We start from the raw sequence: 17,781 nt of genomic DNA, 5'->3' as shown, positions 1-17,781 counted from the left end.
CCACTAATCTCAATCGACCTCTTATCTTGAGACTTTATTTTCATTTCGATCAAATAATTCATTTCTCGCATATTTTATAATAACAACCTAACTTACTTATCCTCACTTCGACTGATCAATCCATCTCATTTCACATTTATCCACCATAATCGGACATCTCATATTGTGACCCTAAACTTTCATTTTGTACATTACCAATCTCTCTTACCCTCACACTTTGGCCATCAATCCCCAATCGACTTCTCAATGTGTAGCATACTCACTTCAACTAACCAACTACCTCAATTGACCTTTAATCTTGTGATTTTACACTTTCACTTCGGTCTCGTGAATGTCATTTACACAACCACCAATTTCATCGCATATTTTAACCATCCACCCCAATCGACCTCTAATTTTGTGAATGTCATTTACCCACCTACCAATTTCTATCGCAAATTTAAACCAATATCATTGACATTTAACAATCTCTTCACTTCGATAAACCAACGTTTTTATTTCACATATATTATAATAATCAATGTTTTTTAATAGTTTAAAATTTTGTGCCTAACGAAATTTGAACCATGATCTCTATTATTAACACTTTAACTACTTATATTTATAATTTTATATATGCATATATAATTTATATGGCTAACAATTAAATATATATATATAATATATAAATATTTGTATTTGTATTTTTTAATATATAATAAATATTTATTATTTTAATATAATTTTATTTTTAAAATTTATTAATTTTTTTACTAAAGTTTATTTTATATATATATATGAATGAATTATTATTATGTTATTATTGTTTTAAATTATTAATTTTATTTATTTAAATTTATTATTAAAATAAAAAAATATATATAGAAATCTGACAAATTTTTTACATAATAAATAAACGGTTGATTTTGTAATATTATTTTAAATAAATTTTAATTATTAGTTTTATTTATTTAGATATATTATTAAAATAAATAAAGAAGAAATGTATTAATTTCTTTCATAATTAACTAAACTCTTTTTTTCACTCATAAATATATATATCTATATTCTTCGGAAATCAACCAACAATTTCAATTACAGTTTCACACGTCTCGTATTTTTCAACAAATCAACCACCAATCTTAATCGATCTTTAATCTCGTGACCTCACGACCCTTTGTTACCGACCTCTTATCTCTCGACAAAGCACATCCCAATTATATTTTAACACGTCCTATCACTAAGAAAAACAAACAATTAATCTCAATTGACATTTAGTATCGTGACCTCAAATATTTTTAACCACTTTCAATTATTACCGGCCTATTATCTCTCGACAAACCACATCAAAATCACACTTGGTTAAAATGTTGTATTTGTGAATCGTCCTGAAAAATTTCTCATATTTTTTTAACACATGTAACACAAATTATTAACACTACAAATTAGACAAAATGAAGTGAAAAGATTAAATTGCCCTTAACTATAATTTTCAAATTCCATACAGTTTGAAAACAAATTAGATCTAAATGGATTAATTAATTATGCATATTTTTTTCTTATTCAATTCACTCTCTTTCAGCCACATACAAAATTTCAAATTGAGAGCTCCAAGTATATAGGCATTTAATTAACAAATGCTACATAGCAATTATACAAACTCAGCATGCATATGTCATTTGTCATTTTCCACATGTGCGGTTATTTGAAAACTGACATTCCTGCAATCATAACTCCTCCACGAATCAAACATCACTTTTCTAAGGTAACACCCAACCACAAGGGTAATTAATCCAGACGACCGAAACAAACATTCGGGTAACACATCACTTATGCTTTAGACCATTTACGAAAGAAGTACACATGTAATATCATCCATAGGCTTCCGTTCAAGCGTCAACCGGATAAGTGATTCATCTTCGATTTCCAAAGGAGCAAACAAAATTACGAAACCAACACGTTATGCACAATCAACAATCAAACACAACAGATACAAACGAGAAACTTAACTTGCAAGAAACAGTGGATTTGATTTGATTTTGTAACTCGAGTTTTCAATGATCAAGATAGCTTACAAGTTGATAGGAGTTTCCTAATTAATGAATGTAAAAAGCACTCCTTTCCCTAGCCTCCTAACCTGTTTTAACAAACAAAAATCCCTTTTTATCTTTTAGACTGAAAAAATAAACAAAATAAATAAAATAAATCAGTTATTTATTATATTTATTTTTTATTAACATTTCAATTTGTTTTATTTATTTACGACATTTATTTAATTTATCGGGTATAAAAAATTAGTGTTTACATCATGCAAAACCATTATCATTAATTGTGTGATCTCGAAAACCCCAACTCCATGACAAAAGTTAAAAGGTAAAAACGATAAAGCCAGGTTAACAAAAAAAAAATAACTGTCATGGTCATTGATTATAGGATTGGATGTCATTCTCATGATTTTCTTTACAAGATCAATCTTCAAATAACATAATGTGAGCAGTTAGACAAAACAATTGGGCAAGAAACAAGAAATTATATTTTCAGTTGAACTCGAAATGTCAAGAAATCTTTAAAATCTAGGTTACCAACAAATGAACTATAACATTATGGATTATGTCTAAATATTATAGGTGAAGAATATAAAATTTATCCTGTTATTATGCCAGCCAATGTATCGCTCTTTCCCCGAGCAAAAATTGTATACACCAATCGAATTGCATCAACCCATCCATCTAAGGTGTCCCACGAATCAGCAACCTGAGTGGTCATCAAGTAAATGAATAAGTTTCTCTCAAAAACAAAAGTGAACAAGATCGCCCTATTTTTTAAAAATGATTGAGATGACAATAGGACATTAGTGAAAGATTGCAGCAAATCTCGATCTGGGTTAAATTCAAATACTGTGAAACAGATCAATAAAATGACCACATGAAGTGGTTATGTAGTATTTGGGCAAAACTATGACCCAATTCATGAAATATTAAGGGATTGTTGATCAATCACTTCTTCCATCAAATCATTCTCATCATTAACTGAAAAACCAAAATAATTTGACCCAAATTCGAATAAATCAGTTTTTTCATAATAACCCCAGATCAAACAAGGCATAACATTGCTTGTATGAACTTTTGGAAACACTTTTGTTTTTGTTTCTTTGTCTGAAACGTTTGGAAACAAAATTTAGTCAGACACAAACATAAATTGTTTCCAAATCGGGCCATAGATTTCATTTGTAAACACCTTTTTATGTATTTTTCATTTGGATCTGAACACAGATGATATCACGTTGGAAAACTAAATGGACATATTCAAAAAAGTAATAATTGTTTCCCTTCTGCATCTGGATTCAGATACAAAAAACGTACAAAGAAGTGTTTGAAATGAAGAATTTGCAGGACATATTGCATATACAGTTTTAGTGTCATTCTCAGTCTCGTTGGTCATTTTCTATTCCTTTAGAGTCAACATAATCTTAACTATGACCTCTACACGCATTATATATGCATGACGAACACTAACATACCCTTGTTCTAAGCAAAATATAACGTATAAGCTGGGTGGATAAAGAGATTGAAGTGCAAGGAAGAGTAAGTTTACCAAAAAGACTGATCCATGAGTTGTATTAATGCACAAGCCAGCACCTGGTGGTAAAGTAAGATCAGCACAAGCTGACATGGAGACGATATCAACAACATTCACTCTAATAGCATCTTTATTTGCACTTGAGTTATCTTGTATGCTGCCAGACTGCATTTGCTCAGCTTGTTGAATCTGCCACCAACCCCCAACAACAACAAAAAAAAATCAACAGAAATAAGTTATAACGAAATGAAGTGCAATGTGAGCATCATGGTTCTAGTTGGGAGTCATAGAGTGCTATTGATTATAAGTACAAAGTTATTGGTCATATTCACTTTCCACTATTCCTTTTGGTTTGGGTTGTGTGGCCTAATCGTTTTGTTAATATGTATATGGCATTGACCTATAACTTAAAACAAATGAGCGGACTCATTGACTATTTAAATATTACTTTAGGAAAGAAAGTCCATTTTCTTCCTCAACTTTTAAAAATGGCCCAAATTACTTCTCTCCTTTCTTGGTTAACTTTGTTAATGTTTCGATACGCACTTTAGTAAGAAAATAATATTTTAGCGAGACTAAGGTGCTGCAGGAATTGTATAGAGATGATTTAAGACTTAACGGAATTAACCAATAAATGACGGCGAAAAGTAATTTGAGTCATTGGTAAAAGTACACGAAGACAAACAAGCCCAACACAAGTTAAGGAAGCAAAAATAGCATTTGATGCAAGTTCAGGAAGCAAAATGAACTTCTATCTTTTCTTACCCACAATCCAACTGTTAAAATCTGAGGTAGCTAAATTTCTATAATCGTGGCATTGATACCGGTATGTAATGTCAGTGCTGAGAATAAATTCAGCCATGGAAGTGCAGAAAACATATCTAAGCAGTTTAACATGCACTAAAAGATACAAATTCAAACCTGCATCAGCCCTTCATGATTTAGAACAATTGGGTGCGCTTCCAGTCACTATGAGGTGCAGTTTGAAATCCCTTTGGGTGGTGCAGTCAGATATCCAACCTTTAAATGTGGTAAAGGTAGCTGCCAAAAGAACTAGTTCAGTTATATTCAGCCAAATAAAGAAAGAAAGAGAACATATGTGCTTAGTCATGCATGGTATGTCTACACCCAGAAAAGCAATGTTGGGCATCATACAGTAAATACACCATACCGTGAGAGATGACAATGAATGATTCTGAAGGAAATCAATTACCTAGACATTACTTATTATTAGGCCTTTCAAAAAATAAATCCACTTGGTTTCAGACTTGACACAACCGAGAGTAATGCTTTCATTTGGTTTGCACAACACAAAAATTATTCTGAAGGTTTACACAAAGTCTAAAAATACAAAACTATATTCAGAATTATGCACAAAAAAAATATGAGAATATCCTCTAGTGTCGAGGAATTGGGAGTATAGAGATTTAAAAAAGAATCTATCTGACACAAGGCTTAATTTATTTTCTGAACATTGAACTATTTGAGCTAATTAATCTCCTTTAGAACCACGTGCATTAAGAGTAAAGAATCATTGATTGTCCCTGATTTCCTATTTCTATAATTCTTTTGGTCTTTTGATTGTTCCAGTATATGATGGATGTCTCTATTTTAAAAAATGTTCATTTTTCTAGAAAATGTAAACTTTTATTAAAAAGGGCACAAAATGTGTTCAAACGGTACAAAGGGGAAGGGAAAAAAACAAAACAAGAAATAAGAGAACAATGTAAGAATTTTAAATGACAACGTTCATTTTAATATCAATAATCCATATATCACATTTAGTTATTAACAACCGTGGGTTATTAATTTAAGGGACAATGATAACAATCACATTTCAAGATGTGAATCCTGTAATCATAATCAATTACAGGAGAATGTCCATATTGATACCAAAAATGTCGCATGGTTCCCGAATTAGCTCCAACTTAGAAAACCAGAGAAGCATTTATTTCCTATTTTTCAATTAAACAACACAGATTTAGTTTTTTAAAATTCAATTGCTAAGTGCTCAAACAGAATGAGGGAAGTTTTGATTCCTATCTAGCAAACATTCAGCTTCCGGAAAAAGAAAAGGATTATAGAAACCAAAGTAACACATATAGGAAAGCTCCTGTTTATGCTACATGCTTCTTCTTTCAGTTTTGCATACAAAAAAATATAAGATAGGATCGTAAATCAAAACGCATCAAGACTTAATTATCTGTGTGTGTGTAAAGCTAAGTAGAAACTGACCATTGAGCGGACAAGCTTCAAGGCACTAGTGTAAACCTGCAAATGACAACATCAGACACGATATTGTATAAATGAAGTTCTTGTACACACTCAACACAAAAGGTGAAAGGTATATTTATATGAGGTGGCAGGAGAAGGTAGCAGCAAAAATACTATATGATTTCTCACTCTATCCCACTACAGATATACTATAATTGATTTTCTAACATACAAGAATCATGACACAAAATTCTTAATCATTTTGACCATGTTCTGAACACTTGGGGTTTAGTCCATGGATCTTTTGAGGAGGGATTTCATATCCAACACGAATGGGAAGGGGATGAAATCATTAACTTCCCTTCAGTATCCAGTCACCCTAAATTGAGACTTCAGTTCATTGGTAATTTCTTGGAGATCCTTCTCACAATGTCCCTTTAACTATTGCGCTAACAAATGTAGCTCCTTGTTTTTTAATATATACATAAGTTTTAATGATTGATATTGATGAATTTAACAGTGAGGGAACTATGTATCCTTTCAGTGATATGGACCTATATGAAAAAGAAAAAAAGAAAAACTAAATTGTCCATCAAGCTTGACTCAAGTTGAGGAGAGAAATGAGAGCTACTCACCGAGTAGCTTGGTTTCAGCGAATGACCGCAGCAATGTATATTGCAGACTGGCTATATAGCTCAGTGGGGGAACATCCTTGAGATTGATTGTTGCCCTAAGCTGGACAAGTCCTCTGCTAATCCATACTAGAAAGTGGAGTTTTATTAGACTAGAGTTATTCTATAATTATATGCTCTAATAAATACTATGAGTAGCAATAACTGACCAGAACAGTTCCAAGTTGTAATTGCCCTATGGAAATCAAACTGCAACGTATTGCTGCACGAAAACTGCAATGTGCCACATGATATAGGTGTGAAAGAATGGTAACAGATGACATGAAAAGCACTTTACAACTGATATCAACACAGTTATCCACAGTTTAACCTCCAAGGTATTGTAGATACATTACTAATTGCAGATTTTACTATTGTTTGTTTCTCCCGAGCTGGAACAATCGCACTAAGTTCCTGAAAACATTCATTCATTGAACCAAACAAAACTTCCCAAAAAGAGAGCTAGTTGTGAAGAGATGGAATATATTTCGTTAACTTACCTGCAAAGCCATCCCCAGTTGTTGAGTGCCTGATGAATGAAAGATTGTGAAATAAGAATTAAGATCTATTTTTCCAACTCTCCAGGCTTTCTCAAATAAGAGTACAAGGAGTTGTATTTTATATTCAGATTAGTAAGATTTCACAAGGAATGGCCTATCATCAATGTCACTGATATAAACTGTAGAGAATTCTGTTAGAATTTGTAGATATCCGAATACAATTTTTATTTTTGAAAATGTCAACGTTTCATTAAAATGAAAACGCAAGATGCGTTTAAAGAATACAGATGGAAGGGTAAAGAGAAACCAAAACAAAGAACAGAATGAGAAAAAGAAAATTAATGCCAATAAGATCAAAAATAATTCCCACCCGTACAAATCCCTTTTGTTTGGAGTCTATACTCAAGTTTTAGGGAGTAAGAGTTATCTTAAGAAGAAACTCATGTAAAGTCTAATTAAATGGTACTATCCTTGGAATAACATTACACATAATTTGTAACGCTGAAATATTAGATAACAAGAAGAGGATGATGAGATATTAGAGAAATGGGGTGAGACCTAGAAGAAGGGGGTGAGACCTAGAGAAGATGGGGATACAGACACATTCACTATTCATTTCATATTCTTACCTAAGCTTTACCCCTAATATATCAACTCTATAATATCATAATGGACTTTATAAAATACAATCATTAAATGGCTCATTGGCCTTATAGAATATAACTAACACATGACAGAATTATTAATCCAGAAATCCGCAATAACTAAGGCAGGCGCCTTTACATCTTGTCACCCATATCTACCATAGAAATCTTGGAGTCAATAATATGATAACCTTAACTGTTGGTTGATCATATTAACATATGACCATCATTTCACATGATAAACAATCTTTAATTGTTAAAAATTTTCCCATATGATAATGTGGCACACTTGGGTCACAATTATAAGATTATTTTTGAGATCTGATAAAAAAAGCACTATAATTTTCTTTTTAAAATGATCAATCAAATGGAATAGCAAATTCAATCCCTTAATTAGGACTAGTATCCCCCAAAGTGGGTTTCATGTATTTGGATTTTAATATATGCAATGGTTACCCTTATGTTTCCAATGTGAGATATGTATATTACATGTCACCTAAATACTTTAGATGTCAAGGGAAAAATCACCAATGGTTATCCTCTCAAATATCAATGAACTCATTCTTTAATATCATCCTACATCATCCCAAAACACATATGATATGTGACCTGTAGGCATCTAGACTAACCAGCAAAGACATATTAGTAAGGTACGTAAGAAAAAAACCATAGTCAATGTATATATAACGTGATTACCTTATTGAGTACCCTACTGAGCTTCGGCTATGGTAGTAAAGTTGAGTGGCATAGATACCTATGGCTCACACTATCAAATGCATCTCAGACCTACAAGATCGAGGCAATAATACCTCAGACTTAACCTTTGGCATCCACTACAACGGTAGGACATAGACCCAACCTTTGGGATGGTAGTTCCTCCTATTCCTAACCTCTCGATCAAGAATAATCTAGGCTATATCATGGTCAAAGTGAGGCAACACACCATATATTAATCTCTTAAAAATCCTTTTGTAGGAGAATACAAATAAAGTTCCCAAATTTATCACAATCACATTTCCTATACTCTTTTTTCTCTATCTGAATAATGGAATAATGTATGTAAAGAAATCTTCTTTTTCAATTGTTCTCTTATACCAATATGTGAAAATGAAGTACTAAACTAACATCAAAGTGTAATTCACAATAAAACTGCCATTTATATGAAAGTTCATTGCATAAAATCATAATTTTTCTTCTTAATGAACCCAGAACTAATATAACCTGAGTAATGATGTTTCCAAAAAGTTCTATAATCGTTTTTAGTGTTGGATGGTACACAAGTTTTGTGTGCCTTATGACTTGTCAGAACAAGATGAGGGTGGAAGGGCAGGAGTTTATATTTATTTTCTTGAAAAACAGAAGTCAACCTAATAACAATCAACAAAAGTGGCATTCTGGTTATTAAGATCCAGATTTACAAGGGAAAAAAAAGCCAGAAGTTTCCTCGACTTACCTGAGGACTGTTCCAATTGAGTTGAACGGCCTTTTCATATTTTTCTGTTGCCTACAGATTCAGAATGTATATAATCATTTGCATTGGCCCTTCTTATATCACTTTATTTCATGGAAAAGACATATTTTTCATAATAAGTACTAACCGCCATTTACCAGTTACAAACAAGAACTCAAATTTAAAAGGCAAAAACAATAAAAGGCTCTTGACCAGGTAATTAGTCTCCAGAAAGCTCCAACAAAAAACATAAGTTCAGTAATGAAACATATGAGAGAAAGAGCTATAACTACTAGCTCATTTGGAGACCAGAAAAACACCTGGTTTTGCACCTAATCCTGGTTTTCATTTGATGTAAACTCCCACACACGGTCACATCCGCAGCTGCAATCCCTACTTCTAAATGCCTATACATGTGAAGGATGCTCAGCATTCTAAATAGTCCACTGGAGTCACTAGATTCCAGCAATTACTAAGAGAGACATAAGTGTTATGAAAGATTCTCTTATTCTTCTATCCCCAAGGCAGTAGCAGTACACATGGCGAGGGTAAAGATGTCACTAACAAACTTAATACATGCTTTCACTCACCTTACAAACCTTTGAGTCGTTTCAATTTGGTTACTTTCACTTACTAATTTGCAATAGTGGAAAAGGGTAAAAAGCCAACTTGCAAAGTGGAACTGTGTAGTACCTTTTTTGAAAAAAGAAAAAAAGTACTGTACAGTTAGATCTTCCAAATAAAAGCAGAACCAAGTAAAATGTCTAAGTCTTATTGATGTTCTAGAGACCATAAGAGACCAGGGATTAAAACTTTGACAAACAATACAGCCATATACCATTAGTTGAACTTGAGTTTTCCCAAGTCAATTCATGCATACAATGAACTAAAAGGAACAAAGACCGACTTTTTAACTCTCACCACCACCAAAAAGCTCCCTAATAGGTAAACTATACAGTCATCAATCAAGTATATGTACAAGATCACAATGTAATTCAATGTCACTTTCCCCAAGTATCAAATCACATAAAGAAGGGTTATCAGCCCACCATAGCAACCTCCCCTTACACAAAAGCAGGTGTTATTGAACACCACTAAAATTTGATTTACATATTCTTATCATTGGAGAGAGTGATATATATGGTGGTGATTGAGAGCAAAATATTTTATAATGAATTATTGTTTAGTCACATATGTGCACCATACAAGAAATTTAATTCTGAGAAGATTGTTGAAAATGTATGAAAGACCTTAATTTAGTGTTCATAGATCTAAAAAAGGCTTGTGGCAGGGATCTAATAGATGTATAGTAATTTATTAGGCAAAACAAGCTGTCTTGAAATATATTGAATTATACCCAAGATTAGCATTCAACCCATGTTTAGTTCAGATAAAAATGAATTCTCACTAAAACCATCCAAGCTAAGATATCATGAAGTAATTTTCGTAACGGTTATATTCTCTTGATTTGTGCATCTAGAGAAGGAATGAATACAAAGTTTGATACTTTAATACATCTTCAATTTAAGAGGAATCATATTTATCAGAAAGAGTACAACAGATGCATCTAGCAAATAAACATCATGCAGACTGAGTTCTCGTTAAAATCAACGGTAAGGTAATAATAATGTGTAAAGACATTCTAAGTTCAGTTAATGATGTGGAATGTGATATAATAGTTACACCAATCACAAAAAGGAAACATCAAAAGAGATATGGCGGCACATTTTTTATTTGATAAACTAGTAAGCATGACATGCTCCAGATTATATTTGTTGGTCTACTTGAAGACATTAGAATGTTAAGATGGATATGCATAAAAACTAGAAATGACAGTAAGAATTGAGCATCCATGACATGATGAATGGAAATGTAGAGAAAGATGAAATGAAGAACTCTAATATCTCTCTTGAGATGAAAGGGTTTCATGGGGATTGGAATAACTACAGTTAACTATAGTAGACATAGTTAGCAAGCATTGATGTTGTGCAAAGTTCCTATAGAAATGGCCCACAAGCAAGCTCAATGGATATATAGGATTCATATAGCATACAAATTGTACAGCAACATATCTGTTTAATTAAGTTTTAAGTTGCATTTTATGCTCCATTTTTTGTAGGAGACGCTTTATCCATAGACTATATGGTCTATAACTTATGCATTACTTTTTTAGGAAACTTATGCATTAAATTAATTCACAACAAGATTCTCATTAATTAGGTTAGATGGCACGTAATATGGCCTTATTTGGAAACAATTGTGTTTCATTATCAGGATCCCCAAATGACAACCCGCCCATAACATTTTGTATTTGTCACACTACGTTCAGTTTCTAAATGTGATTGCATGTGCATACATCCACAATCCGGATGAGAAATCTCACAGATAAAGCCATAGTAAATTAGCCCTTGAAATATTATGTTATTTACATTTATGTCTAGTTAGTTTAAGACAGTTGTCTATTTGTTACAGATAAGACAAACGTATACTTTATAAATTGTGGCTGAGGGAATGAATCGTCAAAGAATGAATGAAATAAAGATTTGTCTTTGTCACTCACCTCCCATTCTATCTTGGCTCTCATCTCCTTTAACTCCCACTTTTTTCTTCTATAAACTCTACATATATTAGATGATTATATCTTTCTCATCTTAAACCCTTCATTTCTGGAACAAATCGTAATCGTTCACACATGCTTTTGAAATAATAATTGAACGAAAACCTTCCATGCTAAATGGGAAAACAAGCAAGTTTTTGTAACATATTTTATAGAATAGACATATACGTGCTAAATATGGAATCAAACAAAAATGACTGAAAAGTACATCATCTCAAGGAATATTTAGACATGAAACACAGTCAAAACATGGTCAATCATTGTCCTTGAGATATCGTGCAATAATCTATAGCCTTATCATATTACTTCTGAAGCTTCTCATTTCATTTTCATTTGTTTTGTCACAATGGAGTTTATGGCCTCAACACAAAAGGTTCCCATTAAACCAGTTACAAACTGATTAGCAAATATAGCACAATGAGACCAAATAATCATCACAAATTCTAATAAACACTGATAGAAATAAGGAACTAAAAGAATTAAACCTGCTTCCACAACTCTTCAGCCTCCTTAGTTCGACCACGCATTTTTGCTCGATCAGAGACTGCTATGGCCCAATTGTAATAAGCCTGATATTTGATAACAAGGTGAAGACGCATGCATGTAAAAGCAGTGTTAAATTTTTCCTAGTAATATTATATATTCATGACAAGATTTTTCAAACAAATAAATATCCTGGGAAATAAGTTGTCCAGGAATTATCTCCTAAGTCCGTTACTTATTTCAATCTGAAGACACCAAGGATTATCATAACATACTAGATGAAATCTTAGAACCAGCAGACAAAGAGATGGAAACATACATCATGAAGCGTAGGGCAAAGAGAGGTGCCTCGTCATATTTTTTGCAGGCTTCATCAAGCAAAGCATCTTTTGAAGGTGAAGTAGAATCTGAACCAACATTATCTGCACTTTCCTGCAATTGAAATTGAGACTCACATAAATAGAAACAATATGGAAGATGGCTTATTGCACAGGCAACTTAGAGATTCAGATACTACTGAACTACCTGTATCAATTTCTTCTGCAGTAAAAGTAAGATATACCATGAGACAAATGACCAATTTGAGAAATGGTTCCAAAAATTCTTTTTTTTAAACAAGAGTTTATTATCTGGAGAAAGCTAGCACGACCCTCACAGTCATGTCACCCCCACTTCATCTAAGGGCATTCTTAGTGGGGTTCCAAAAAATGGTAAGAACAAAAAGAAGCTTTATGATCATCATAACTATTTCTGGAACTGATTTAGCATGTGCAACTTTCTATAACAAAGAAATGATTTTCCATGATACCCTTGTTCCTTGGTAAGGAACACGAACTTGTAGTGCCCGGTTTTCTCGAAAAAAAAAATTACTTGTATTGCACGTCTTATACAGGAAGAGTGGAAGACAGATATGTATCACAAGTTTATAAAGATTATCTTGCTAAGGAATCTAGTAAGTCCTAACACAATGAAAGAGCTTTGATAATGATATTAGACCTGAAGCACAGAGCCCAGTTGTATAATGCATCATAATCCTCAGGGTTTCTTTCAATTGTACTTGCATACCTGCACGGTTGTATGAAAACATGCTCTGTAAGATAACTGCCTAAGAAGTCAGAATACCACTTAGAAATTCTTCTGATGAATCTCTAAGAGAAAGAATTCCTAAACATACACTCACATTAGAAAAGTTTCAAATCAACATATCCCTGAAGAAAGCTTTAAATACATCAAGTACGGAAAGAAATTACCTACCAAAATTAATAGGTGCACAAATTGGTTAATCTAGAAATGTAAATACCATTAACCTAGTAGTACCAGACCCATATTAGGATAAAAAGACGGGTAATCTATGGTTATGACGCAACTCCAATAATACAAAACCAGGAGGAAAAAGTGTACTACCAACTGTCACCACAACGGCCTCCACACTCCACTACGAAAATAAAAATGAACAAAAGAAAATCACCCCCCAAATGTAAGAGATGGGAAGACACTAGCAACGACAAAGTTCGAAGTTTCTTAAAACTGTTAGTGATAGCTCCAATAAAACAAAACCAATTAAAACATGATAACAGTGGAAAAAGAAAATAGAATATTTGTTTAAGGACAATTCTCTTTTATGTACACACAATATGCATATAGACCCTTAGTTAAGATAAATAGAGCTGTGAAAATAATAACAGAATCTGATATCCAAGGGCTATAAAAATAGATAATTACCTCTTGGCAGCATATGTAAGAACCCGTTGACGGGAACGACCCTCCTCATCAGTTCCAGTAACACTATTGATTAACTCCATTGCAGTGTTATTTTGAGCATTTTGTAAATGCGGACTACCACCTTGGCTGGTATAGTTCCATCAATGAATAGATAAGGTTATGATTGATGTCATACATATAGCTGCTTGAGAAATATATAGAAGCTAGAAATTTAATAATTCATAAAGAATGTGAGTTTTAATTAGCTGACAATAAACAAAACTAGATGTTTATTAGGACAATATTAGCCTTAGGCCCCACAAATGGGACAAAATCTTATGATTAGTCAGACCAAGATGATTATCGAAGTTGCTTTCTTTTCTCTTTTTGTCAATATAAAAAGGCAATACTAATCTTCTATGCAAAATCAGAAACGTAAGGCCAATTTCACCTTCCTAATGAGAATCAGCAACCTAGTTCTTCTTCTAACGGAACTTATGTCCTAGAATAATTCAAAAACAAAAGACCACAAACATGATACAAAGAAAGGATACTGAACTAAATCAAAAACAATAAACAACAGAAGCCAGAAGTAGCTGAATCAAAACACATAAGTGATTCTTTTACCCGTAAGAAGGAGAATTAACATTCTGTCTCTCGCTCTCAGAATCACCAGCGTCTTCCCCTTTTTTCAATTGATCAAGCAACTCCCTCATTGTGAAAGTACGACTACTATCGTCCTTCTTCAGCTCCGGTTTCTTCTCCACTCCCTCTACCACCGCTGAACCGTTACTCATGCGATCGGATTCACCACTACCTTCTCCTCAACATTAGTGGTCTCAACAGATGAAACATCAACACGCTGTATCCGCATCCTTTCTGAGCTCATGATTTGAATCCTCGATAGTTTTTTCCATGTTCTACCGTTTCCGCCGCTGCCGCCGAGCCGTTACTCATGCGATCAACAACGCCATCCGGTTTACCACTTGCTCCTCCTCGACATTGGCGGTTACATCAATTTCCGCCTGTTGAACGATTGGATCAACAGAAGAAACATCAACAGCTGCATTTGCATCATCGTTGAGGTCATGATTTGAATCCTCGGTAGTTTTTTCCCTGTTCTGCCGTTTCCTCCGCCGCTACCGCGGAGCCGTTACTCATGCGATCAGCAACGTCATCCGGTTTTACCACTTGCTCATCCTCGACATCGGTGGTTACATCAATTGCCGCATGTTTAACGATTGGATCAACAGAAGAAACATCAACAGCTGCATTTGCATTTGCATTTGAATCATCGGTAGTTTTTCCCTGTTCTGATGAGCCTGATCCGTGATCTTCCGTTTGAACGGAAGCTGATTGATCTTCACCGTCGTGATCTGTTATGGTTGATTGTTGTCAATGGACGTCGGTTCTAGATCTGATGACATTTTTGCTTCTTCTGTCATAATTAGATCCTGGATGAAATGGAAGAGGAGGAAGAACTCCGGTTTGAACTTTGAAGGAGGACCGTAGATAAATCGGGAAATTTGATAATATGACCAAACCAAGCTATTTTGAAATTTAACCTCACTAATTTTGGTTTTGTTTTTTAACCTTTTTTTATAAATTTTTCCAATTTTACCCCTCAATAACCTTTTCATTTTTTAAATTTTTTTTTTTTTTTTCTTTCTTTTCTTTTCCCTCTCTCCTCTCATTCACTCCCCTCCCGTTGGTCCCCCACCACCCCCATCCCCCACATGTCCCCCATTTCCCAAACATTTCCTTCTTCCCCCAATCACCTTTCTTCTTCCTTTCCACCGCGACCCCACCACCCTCCCTTCCCCCAACTGCCAGCCACCGTAGTCAACTGCCGCCACGCCAACGACACAGCTCCGCGACGCCTGAGACCCAACTAAGACCCCGCGACGACGAGACCATCTAAATGGGTACGTTCATTTCTATCAATCTCATTTCATTCAAGTTATGGTTGAATGTCTGTCAATGTTATTGTTGAAATGCTGGGAAATGCTACGTAAACGAAATGCTGTCAAAATCGGTCCACGCCCACGCCCCACGCCCCACGCCCCTAACCCTCACGCCCCACGCCCTACCCCCACGCCCCACGCCCCACGCCCTACCCTCACGCCCCCACGCCCAACCCCCAACCCCCACGCCCACGCCCCACGCCCCACGCCCAAGCCCCACGCCCAACCCCCACGCCCAACCCCACGCCCAACCCCCACGCCCCACGCCCAACCCCCACGCCCCACGCCCACTCCCCACGCCAAAGACCCACGCCCCACGCCCCACGCCCACTCCCCACGCCCCACGCCAAAGACCCACGCCCCACGCCCAACCTCCACGCCCAAACCCCACGCCCCACGCCCAAGTCTCACGCCCCACGCCCAAGTCTCACGCCCCACGCCCAAGCCCAACGATCCATTTATGGTAGGTTTTCTTTTGTACACTAACATTTAAATTTCTATCAATTGCAGATTCCAATTTATATGTTAGCTGTTTTGTCCTATATGATGGTGAGTGGCTGAAAGATGATGAAGGTGTTAGTTCTTTTGAAGCAAATTCTTTAGTAGGTGTGCATCTATCCCGAAATACTACATATGAAGAATTAACTGAAATCGTCTATGATGCTATTCGCGTGGACAAAGTGAGATATGATTTAGTGTTGAAAGTGAAGTATAATTGTCTTTTTAAAAGAGCTCCTCCTGCTGTTATCCGATGTGATGTTCTATGTGCAACATATTTCGACTTCACACCAAGAGCAAAACACTCATCTTTGTGTATCTTTACTAGAGAAGTCACAACCTTCACACCCAACGGATGAAATCCAAAGAGAGGAGGTTTCTGAATTTGAGCATGAAGATCCACTCCCCCAAAATGACATACACAATGCAGTAAATGAAGAACAACAAGTCCTATTTCTTCATCCGAGTGAATTGGTTGCTAGTACCCCCTTTTGAACCCAGGCCAGCCACTTCCCCTATGAGGAAAACATCCATTAATGTTGAGGAACCAATCCCGGTTGAAACACATGCTCAATTAACCCTTGAAAACGGATTGGAAGTGGGTACGTTTTATGAGAATAAAAAAGAACTTCAATTGAGGGTGCATAGATATGCGATGGCTAATCATTTTGAATTCAAAATCGAAAAGTCAACAAAAGTTCTTTGGTTTGTGAAATGTGTGAATGAGAATTGCAAGTGGAGGTTGCGTGCTGTGAAAGGGAAATTTCAAGAGGCTTGGGCGTGGGGGTTGGGCGTTGGGCGTGGGGGTAGGGCGTTGGGCGTGGGGATTGGGCGTGGGGCGTGGGCGTTGGGCCTTGGGCGTGGGGTTTAAAAAAATAGAGAACAGAAATACTTACCGTATTGTGTAACCATTGTTGAGGCTTGAGCAATCTGTTGAATAAAGAACGATCTGCAGAGCAAGTCGTCAACTCCTTGAAATCCTTTGCATCACTCTTTAACCATTTCTTCAACTCCTTCATCTTTTCCTCGTCAATTCGTAACAAAGGATTAACCTTAACCGGATCATTTAGTTTAAACCCTTTCCCACCAGGGTCGGTGTATTCCCCCAATTGTTTCAACTTCTTCTTTCTCCGAAAACTTTTACCAACAAATTGTGAGGGAGTCAATTGTTTCACCTCATTCTCCTTCTCCTTCTGCTTATTCTTCTCCTTCTTCTTCTTCTTCTCCTCCTCAGTCTCCACAATCACCTCCTTCACAATCTCTTTTTCCACCTCCTCTTCGTTCTCCTTTGGAACATGGGGCAAATCTTCTTCCTGCACAATCAAAAAATTAGATTAATATACATTGTGGAATTGGAATGTAGGGCGTGGTGCAATACCTTGTCATTCTTCTCAGCTTCCTTCTCAACCTCCTTCTCCTTCTCCACCTCCGCCTCCTTGTCCTTGTTCTCCTCCACCTCCACCTCCACCTTCACCTCCTTT

General features: G+C 35.3%; 1 pseudogene; it reads right to left on the bottom strand.

Annotated features, from left to right (window-relative positions):
* Positions 1-2,378: 2,378 nt before the first annotated feature.
* On the bottom strand, positions 2,379-15,347 carry LOC124935345 (annotated as a pseudogene).
* Positions 15,348-17,781: the final 2,434 nt, after the last annotated feature.

This window comes from Impatiens glandulifera, chromosome 4 (genome assembly GCF_907164915.1).
Source record: "Impatiens glandulifera chromosome 4, dImpGla2.1, whole genome shotgun sequence".
Lineage (NCBI taxonomy): Eukaryota > Viridiplantae > Streptophyta > Magnoliopsida > Ericales > Balsaminaceae > Impatiens > Impatiens glandulifera.
This window is presented reverse-complemented; position numbering and strand designations above follow the sequence as displayed.